The following is a 9551-nucleotide window of genomic DNA, read 5'->3' as shown; positions in this document are numbered from 1 at the left end:
CATTCAAAAGCGGCGTTTTAGGAGAGAGGGAGGTTCCCTTGACGACGAATAGCGGCTAATTTTCAAGGATACCAATCATATCTGGACATATGTATGCGAAATGGAACTATGTGCGAGCGGAAAGATGGGGTGCGCTTGTTAGTGGTCGGGCCATGAGAATGAATGGGGCTTTAAAAGCGCCAGTGACGTCAGCGGCAAAGTACGAGGAGGCACGACAGGGAGATTGGTGGCGGGACTCTTTAACTCATGAGCCCTGTCTACAAGGACCTTGTCACATGCCCACGGCTCATGAGTTAGCGCTCCGTTTCTTTTGATTCAATTGGAAATTCCGCATCTCCATTTTCTCAAAAGGAACTATATCTACTGACCACATTGTTTCTCATCCAGCTTCCATAAGCACACTCCATCTTTCCACGTCCACATAGTTCCCTTTAGCATAAATACGTCCATCTGTAAATGCACTTGAACTTTACGCGGGTGGCTATTACGTAGGAAACGCATCAACACGGAAGAACAAGTCTGTTTGCGAAGTCTATCTGATGCTAGGTCCAATTTCAGGTCAGAAATTTGATGGCCAAAGTGCAAGACTACGTATCTCCATTGCGGTGTTTCGGAATTTTCTCCCCGATTTCATTTTTCTGAGGAAAAACAAGTCAAATTCATGGCTGAAAATTTATGTAGAATACTATGCTAGCAGATTGGAAAAATCAAGAATTTTGTCAAGAAAATACATCAACCAGCTCCTCAAAGTAAAAACAAGATACGGAGTTTCACTGGTTTTACAGTTTGTCCATTGACATGTCGCAGGCAATTAGCGATCGCCGGCAATTTGCAAGCGGTTCACCCGTTGTTTCAATAAATCGCAATAATGCGCATCGGCATAATGCAATTTTTAAGGGTTATGGTCTTCAAAAGTATGAGCTCGGCTTGAAGCGCCTTCAATTACCGTGATACTCTACGCTTTGTCACGATGTTAGTTTAGTTGCCTGTCCGATCTCAACCCAACTAATGTCACGGAGTTCACTACACGCTCTTCTGAGTGTGCATATTTCTGCCATGCTTTTCAGGATGGAAAAGTGTCTGTTTACATCATAGGCAACATAATCAGCACTCTAATCTTGTTCTTTTATTTTTGAATTGTATGATTTTTTATATTTATTCATCACTGGCTTGTAAATTGCCGGCGATTGCTAATTACCTGCGATAGATACATGAAGAAGACTGGTGACGGCTTGCGCACGGCACACTGACGCGCAATAGCGCAACGGAGCAAGCAATTTAAGGGGTCGGAGGCTGAAGCGCCTTCATTTCTTTTCTATGCAATACGCACATCCATTAAGCACGAATAGTTGTATCTAGGCGTTAGGATCGATTTCGCGTTAGATCTGACGGCCAAGGCATTAGTGATTGAGAGTAACAGCCTATTTTTTGTCCGTAAATTAAGTGCACTACTCTTTGCAATTAGGAACTACTTCTAGTTTTCCAGAAAAAAAATTAAAAATAAGAGGAAGTTTGTAACGTCGCAAACAGAGAGACACGGTTTCGCACTTTAGCCGTTGACATGCGATGCAGGAATCATTTCCTCGACTTTTCGTTCACTGTTTGATAGATACGGCAATATTTTGTTACTGTATTGATTTTTTCATTAATGTGGTACGTCCAATATAATTATTTCCAAAAATAACGGGATCAAATAAAACTCTTTGCCCACCTAGAGTACGTCCAAAGATATTTGTTCATATTTTACTTTCATGGAGGAAAATAACCGAAATAATTTGACCGCATTCAGAGCGGCTGCATTTCACGTTGCATAGTTTTTTCGTATGTTTTATTTTTTCTTTCGACAGATAACTAAACAATTTGAAGCATGTTTTACCCAAGGCCGTGGAAGAGGCAATTACAAAATTACAGGTCCCAAGTTTTACGATTACAATGGACCACTAGATAAGGTACGAATTTCAGCATTCTGATACATGTTTCTTAACCAAAATTTTACGTAAAACACGATGCACACAACGAAAAGTACCAAAATAACTCCTTACGAAGATATTTAATGATTCTTAATGCGTGAATTCAAACCACCCGCTCATGAAAACACAATGCTCTACGTGATTCACATCGCGCGCTAAACGTTATCGTGACAGTCTCTGCGATATAAAAATCTGGCAACCTTAATCTTGACGCTTTGGCTCAGTTATAGCAAATTGCTAATAGTTTGAACAACACATGATGGGAAATGAACATTGCTCGATTGAGAAGCTTGCTGAAACCGTTGTAGTGGGCGATTTGACTCACGTAGAGCTTTGAGTTTTTTGTGAGCGGGCAGTTCAAATTCCTCGTAACCAATGTGAAATAAAAACGTTAATATCTTCGTTAGGAGTTAGTTTCCGTAATTTTCGTTGTGTGAATCGTTTTCCACGTGAAATAGACCGTATTCGATAACGGTTCGATGTATCGTTTGGTTCAAAACAATAGCACATAACCTCAAACCAAACTGTAAGGATTTAAGTTGGAAAAGCTGAAAATGAGAAAATTCCTAACAATTTCACTTTAAATTGGCATTTGGTACGCAAAAGAATAAAAAATCTGTTACAAAAGACCCGTTCTCTCAGATTTCTGAATTTGCTTTTGAGGCTATGTTTATATTTTGAACCAATCGATATCGATACAATCTCAGCCGTTTGATGTATCGAATACGATCTATTCTGGTTAAGAAACATGTATCAGATCGCTTAAATTCGTACCTTGTCTAGTGGTCCATTGGTGTTTGAAAAATGACAAATCAGAAAAATCTTCGCTCTTCGGACGTAACGGCGTATCTCCACTTTCGCGTGAGCCCTGGAAATCATGGTGGTACACGAGCAATACTGCCGTGCTAAGGAAGAACGCCGTATGAACATTCCAGAGTTGCCACATTTCTTTCGATAAAATGTTTATTTTTGAGGAAAAGTATGAATATTTTTCCTTGAAATTTTCAGAATCTTTAGGTGAAATTGCGAACAAAATCATCTGAAAAAGTGAGAGGAAAATATTCATAAGTTTACTAGGAGATTCGCGTTTTATCAAAGGAAATTTGGCAACGCCTGAAGGTTCAAACAGCGTTTTTCCTTAGCACGGCAGAATAAGGCTCATTTCAAAAACCAGTTAGGTACACCCTTACGTCCGAGAAGCGACGTAATCAGGCAAGGGCTGATGCGGTCAGGCTGATTTCGGTTAAAATCTATTCGGATTATCGTAGGTATTAGACAAGCCTGTGTAATGTTTGTTTCTGGAAGAATATTGGCTGAAAATGTCCAGTAATATTCTTCCAAAAGGACTAAGAGAATGCGAAAATTTTAGAACACTGCAATCGAGCTCCGTATTTCCTGTGTATCATCGTCAAAAAAAGCGATTCTTGCAAGCTGGCAACACTGTTTTCTCCATTTAAATGTATGTTAAACAATCGATACTAGGCAAGGCAACTTCCTTTGCCAAAAGTCGATATATTCAACGGGTTATAATTGGAGTATCGGCAGAGTTGCCAACTCGTCGGAATCGCCACTCGTCGATGTGTAATATCGACGGTGAAACTACCAAACCACGTATCTCGGTTTGCGACGTCGCAGACTTCCTGTCATACTTTATTTTTTAAATGAGAAACTACTTAACGTCGAGTCTTGAAAATTTCTGTGATTTTTCCTCTTTGTGCGGAGAAAATTCTGTGAAAATTTCAAGGAATGATATTGATTTGGTCGACTTCAAAAAAATAAAATGCGAGCGTAGATTTTTAAACACCGCAAACGAGATACGTGGTTTGGTAGTTTCACCGTCGATATTCTATTCTGTATCCATGAATGGCGGTTGGCGGTGCAAAAAAATACCATCGAAAACTACATTAAGCAACCTTCTCTCACTTTTGAAGACCGTTGTTACGAGACTTTTGACAGAGCTATCACTATAGTCATAACACAGTAAATCAATTATAATGATAGGCCTCACTCGATTAAATATTAGAGACACGTCGAGAGGGCCTCTGACGCGCGTGACAGAATGGCTTAAAAAGCCCCCCGGAAAACATGTCCCGTCCTAGCGGACTGCATAATGCATATTGCGTGTTAATTTCAAACGGTGATACCTCGCTGGGATAATTTTTTATCATCGTATGGAAAAGCCACCGCAAGTCACTGAGAGTGGTTAAATTGACGAAGTAAAGGGAAATGGAATCAGAGGCGAATTCTCTTTCTCAGCAGAGCGAAATAACGCTCAAGTCGAAATTATCGAGTTTCTTATTTTGATGCTAATCGCTTTCTAATACCTTATGCTAAACTTAAAGTTGAGCCCTCCCAAACGGGTAAACTCGTAAAATTAAAAACAGCTGCATCTTGGGTAAATGGTTTGGATCTGAAAAATTCAGAACTGATTTTAATATAATTGACTGATGCGCGAGATATGAATATAATTTGTTACTCCTGCGTATTTTTGCCCGCATTAAGAGGATTCGTAACGCATGAATTTCACATTAATATTTATGATTGACAATGGTGACACGCTACATGACTTCGTTCATAATTTTTTGTGATTGAACCGCTCGGAGTAACTAAAGTGATTGATCTGAAGTTGAGATCAGATCAGACATTTACAAGTTTAAGTTTGCCTCTATGTTAAGCATCATTCACGTTTTTTTTAAGAGCGCGAGACTAAACTTGATATTTTTTATGCTACGAGGGGCGTTCAATAAGTAAGTATCCCCCCCCCCCTCTAAAATCCATAAGAATGAACCAATTTTAAAAAACTTGGGCTCAAAATCTTCCTTAGGATATTTCGAGTTCAACAAAACAAACCGCAACAAAATCGGACCATGTGCGGCCGAACGCGAGCCGTTTGAACGCGCCGAGGTGCTCGACGCTCCCGCCGAATCTGCGAGGATTTGAAGTCCGCTACAGGAGAAGAGCTTCTCTGCCAAAGCCTCAGTCGTTCATCACTGACGAAAAATCAAAGAAATTTTTGTAGAATAAGGGGCTTACCTCACTTCTCCACATAACCAGCTCGATCCAAGCAAGTCTGATACTGAGACTAAGACTAACAGAACAGCTTTTGGATGCCTCGTGCGTGGAAGTCTTTCGGCTGACCGCGGATGAAAGAGTGGACGGCTTGTTTGACCTCTTCCACTGATTCAAAATTAACTCCTCCGAGTTCAGATTTCAGATACGATAATAAATGGCAAACCAGACCACCATTTATTCCCGTTCCTGAAATCTGAACTTGGAGGAGTTAATTTTGAATCAGTGGAAGAGGTCAAACAAGCCGTCCACTCTTTCATCCGCGGTCAGCCGAAAGACTTCCACGCACGAGGCATCCAAAAGCTGTTCTGTTAGTCTTAGTCTCAGTATCAGACTTGCTTGGATCGAGCTGGTTATGTGGAGAAGTGAGGTAAGCCCCTTATTCTACAAAAATTTCTTTGATTTTTCGTCAGTGATGAACGACTGAGGCTTTGGCAGAGAAGCTCTTCTCCTGTAGCGGACTTCAAATCCTCGCAGATTCGGCGGGAGCGTCGAGCACCTCGGCGCGTTCAAACGGCTCGCGTTCGGCCGCACATGGTCCGATTTTGTTGCGGTTTGTTTTGTTGAACTCGAAATATCCTAAGGAAGATTTTGAGCCCAAGTTTTTTAAAATTGGTTCATTCTTATGGATTTTAGAGGGGGGGGGGATACTTACTTATTGAACGCCCCTCGTATCTCAATATCTCGTAACCTGAAAAATTTGTAGTTTGAAAAAAAAAGACACTTTTAAAAAAGGCAGATCCAATAGTACTTGGTTCCGTTTCGTATTGACTTGGGTTGAATTGGCCTGATTTTATTCAAACGGGAACTACTGTACTTTTGTAGAGTTCTCTACGGTTATAATAAGATAGCTGTAAGTGTTATAATTAATGTACTTCACAGGCTGGACAATTTTTTTATTTGATAGGATGAAGATACATTTTTCAAAATGTTCGGGTTTTATTTTTGCAAGATTAATGAAATTGCAATATTTATGCAGGCTGCAAAATTACGCTTTGCAAATTGCAATCTTATTTTACCGTAAAAATTCTGGAGTGCACTCGAGTGCGATTTTCACATGTACCAGTTTGAAAGTGAGATGTAGAATCTGCTATTTTTTCCTCGTAAAAATTGGCTGTGCAATAGTATTTTGGAACTTAGCCCGGCTATAGGATTTGTTACAGCCCTTATAGCTCAGTTAAAGGTATTTTTACCGTCCCTATAGCCTACTTAAACGGGCATGATAAATTCTAAAGCCGGGCTATGTTCCAAAATACTATTCTATATCCACTTTTTGCCACGGTTTCTCGACCTCATTTGCGAAGTAGATCTGATCCCGCGATCCCCGTAAAAAATTCCGTCAATTTGAAATGAGAGGTTTACAAAAATAAAAAGCCTACAAGAAATGAGTTACTTTGATCAAAAATCGGGACAAATAGAGCCGAGACGAGTTGAAAAGGAACCCGAACCGACGGATGCGCGCGTTATTAGCGGCTCATATTTCCTCGCTCCCATACGCAATTTTCTAGTCTTCAGTCGTTTATTTGGATAAAATTAAGCAAAAAAGACTCGACCAAATTTTTGGGTGAGCCCAAGAAAACACGTGTTTCAGTGCTTAGCAGAGCTCACGTGGACCGCCGTAACGACCCTAAGGCCAAATCCAATCCATTTGACTTCTGCAAATGAAAACGAAAGCATAGAAGGTGTCGCGCCGAGAAAAAACAACCTTTAGACGCCTAGTTTTTATTGGAGTTGGAGTTACAATGTTCTTGTCCAAAGGATTTCCAAAGACAACAAGAAGAGAATTTATAACTCGGTTGTCAAGCCTATTATCACCTATGGCAGTGAAGTGTGGCAGTTGAAGAAGCGGACCCAAGAAATGCTCAAGGCGACCGAGATGGATTTCTGGCGACGATCGGCTGGAATCTCGAGGAGAGAACGTGTCAGGAATGAACGTGTCCGAGAGATGATGGGCGCTGAGAAGACGATTGTGCACGATATCATGACCAAGCAGTTGGTATGGTATGGGCATGTGCAGCGAATGGCTGATACCAGGTTGCCGAAGAAGGTGTTGGAGTGGGTCCCCCCAGGTAGGCGACGGAGAGGGCGTCCAGCCAAACGGTGGGTAGAGGGTATCCGTGAAGAGATGGAGAGATGCCAGCTTCCGGAGGATCTCTACCATGACAGATTCCTGTGGAGAATAGGCGTCGCAGAGCGCCCAAGCGCGCCGTAAAAGCGGCTCATACATACACATACAATCTTCTTGTTTCATGAAAGAGGAGTGGGTGGATGTGGAGACACGTAAATATAAAAATGGCACTGCATACAACGTGAATGTAAAACGAGATCAAATTTCCGGGAAATAACCCCACCCTACCCACTACCCCCCCCCCCCCCGCGACAATCCACCGCCTCCTTTCCCTCAGCCAGGCACTTTTCCACAGTTTTCCGTTGCGCCGAGTCGATCTTTTGTTTTTGAATTTGATTGCGGTGCTGCCAAATTATGTGTAGCGTTTAATAATTATCATTTATTCTCACGTAGCTATAGTTGAACCGAATCAACTTCGATGTAGAGGGTGATTGTAAGATGGATCGAATAAAAGTGAAATTTTCGGAGGTTTTCGACGGTGAAATTTGATCCTTTTACTTTTCCCATGCTTCGGACATGCAAGTTCTTAGATATCATTGACAAAACTGGATAGGCAAGCGATGGTTTCCCCGTGGAAAAATTATGCCTGCGCTGTAAAGTTGAAAATTTTACGACCGTTTAAAAAATGTAAAATATTCCGCAGTGATGTGTGTTTCTTTAATTCTCCTGTTCCGGATTTGCAAGCTTTTAGATGTCAACGGCCACACCGGATGGACGAGCGAAAATATCTCATTAAAAAAATTATGTCTACATTGCATTTAATAATTTTATAACCGTGTGAAGAATTGAATTTTCCGCAGTGAAGAAGATTACTTCATTACGTCCACGTCTGGAAGATGTAAGTACAAATTCTGCAACTTTTCACTTTGCTCTTTGTATCGACTCTGCAAGGGGGGCCAAAGTGCCATTAGAGTTTCAAATTGAACACGGAATGTTCGATTTTCTGCGAATCTACTTTCCAGAGAATCTTCCTGGGTGCTTTTTTGCAGTGTTTTTGGTAGTCAGAGTAAAATCTCTACTTTTTTCCCAATAAATTTCCTGTGTAAACTCTCCGTACAAAAATGACGTTTCTAGAAATTTTTAAACGTTGCAATAAACTTGCACCCGTTTTTATTGCTTTCCCGATTCAGTAATGGCAATTAGGGTGAACTGGATTTCCACTCCACATACGGATGACATTAAAAAAGATAAGAGAATGTTTTTCCAGGAGCCACTTAACGAGTTACTCGTTCACTTCCTGAAAGGAAAAGTCTCCGTATGAGTTCGCGTGAAGCAATTTAAACGTTTGTCATTCCTAGAAATATGAAAGAAAGTCAAACACAAGCGTCGAAGTCGTGTGTATTTCCTGGAGGCAAAAATGAGGAAATCTGAATCATAAATTCAACGAAGCTAAAATTCATCGCGCAATTGACTGTCTGCATTCTGGGAGGTATACAACAAAATATTCAATGCGCATCGACGGTAGTCCGTTTGTGACCAAAATTTTGGTTCACCGATACACGGAATTTATGTACACTTTTTTTACGTCCACAGTCTTTTCGCCCACGCTTTTTACGTCCACAGTTCTAAAACCCACGCTATTGTTAAGTCCATTACTTAAACGTCCACTAAGTTAAGTCCACAAATATAAAGTCCACTAAAATCAAATGCAAGCGTCATATTTTAGTCCGTGTGTAAAATTATATTGACATTGACCAAAACTAAGAAGCACGCATTTTTTTGTTTTTAACTTATTTGTACATTGACCTTCTTGAGTCAAATACGTCCAATTTTGAGCGTTTAGTTGCGCTTACACCACGCTGCAGCACAGTAAAAGCTTGAAACCTAAAAGAATAAATTTGAATGCTATGGAAATCATTAAATTTGACACGGAACGATTATTATATTTACAAAAAACACATTATATTTTCCAGTAGTACATATTTCTTTTTCATCAGTTTAAAAGGGAATAATCAATGCAGAGCGTATGCAAACATTTCAAAATCATGAGTTGAAAAATTGCGCAACGCGTGAAGTATCCCGTTAGGTTTGTAGGCGCCTACGCGCGTGTCACGCTGGGTGTCTGCCGCGTCGCAACGCTTTAAGCAACTATTTCGCGTCAGAGGCGTTGCACAGTATCCTACAAGATTGAAGGCGCACGAAATAACTAGTTATAGAGGACTTTCAATTTTGACTGCATCTGTTACTGAAAAATATTTAATTTGGCATTGGAGCGTTTCCTAGGCTCCCGCTTTGGTTTTCATCTTATTATATCCACACAGTGTACACATGAACACATGTTTTTATCTGCTCTTAGAGTCTGTTCTCTTTCATGACTTGATTCATGAATGAAATGTTTTTAAGAATGAAGGAACTCTTCACCTCTAAAATCTAAATTTTCGTAT

The sequence above is a fragment of the Bemisia tabaci genome, chromosome 7 (genome assembly GCF_918797505.1).
Source record: "Bemisia tabaci chromosome 7, PGI_BMITA_v3".
NCBI lineage: Eukaryota > Metazoa > Arthropoda > Insecta > Hemiptera > Aleyrodidae > Bemisia > Bemisia tabaci.
The sequence above is the reverse complement of the archived record's forward strand: the minus strand, read 5'-3'. Positions refer to the sequence as shown.